The sequence below is a fragment of the Sinocyclocheilus rhinocerous genome, unplaced genomic scaffold (genome assembly GCF_001515625.1).
Source record: "Sinocyclocheilus rhinocerous isolate Xijiao unplaced genomic scaffold, SAMN03320098_v1.1 scaffold412, whole genome shotgun sequence".
Lineage (NCBI taxonomy): Eukaryota > Metazoa > Chordata > Actinopteri > Cypriniformes > Cyprinidae > Sinocyclocheilus > Sinocyclocheilus rhinocerous.
The window spans coordinates 860,754-861,763 of NW_015642498.1; positions in this window are offsets into that span (position 1 = coordinate 860,754).

Below are 1,010 nucleotides of genomic sequence, written 5' to 3' on the forward strand. Positions count from 1 at the left end.
TTGAGCAGTGTAGAGTAGCGCTTGTAGTTTGTCATTTCTCCGATCACAGATGCAGACATGGTTTTATGTTTACGTGGCGCGATGCAATGCAAAGCGTAAAAAGACAATACAAGTCATTATAATCAGCATTTATGTCCCCACTGGATGCAACAAAGGCCTCGTTTATAATGGGTTTTAATATCTTTGTCTCGTCGCTCCGGCCGGGACACGGCATCACAGTATGGTAAGGGGCGTAACATTTCCGTCACACGCTTGAGGTATTCGGCCAATCACAACTCACTGGATAGCTGGCCAATCAGAGCACACCTCACTTTTCAGACCGATGAGCTTTGTAATAATCGTTTCAGAAAGGCGGGGCATAGAGGAGAAACAATAAGGTACAGTTTGTGGAAAATAATGTGTTTTTTGAAGCTTAAACTGCATAAACACATATTGTTGTAGGCTAATGTCGAGTTCACTGCACGATTTTATACCGATTTTTCACTCGCCGACAGGTTTTGCGAAATCGCCGACAAATGCCTGAAATCGGAGGCAAATCGGTGCTCGTTCACGTGAGTGACAATCACGCAGTGTGAATTATCAAAGACGCGATCTGAGGGAATTGCCGACGCGTTGCCGACGCCCGTGAAATATGTGGCATGCTAAATATCTGGAGCTGTCCGCGATTCACAATCCTGCTGTGTGAAATGAGTTCTGACTGAAAAACACATCGGCGATGACCTACAGCCAATGAGAGACCAAGATACAGGGCAGAGGGAAGTTCGGGGAGGAGTTATAGACCAGAATATCACTGTAGGTTAATTTCAAACAGCATTTTCGCGGGAAGGATAAGATTCGTTCGATTCATTCTAAACTAATGCCGAGTTCACACTGCACGATTTTAGCCCGATTTTTCACTCGCCGACAGGTTTTGCGAAATCGCAGACAAATTCCCGAAATCAGAGGCAAATCGGTGCTCGTTCACGCGAGTTACAATCACGCAGTGTGAATTATCAAAGACGCGATCTGAG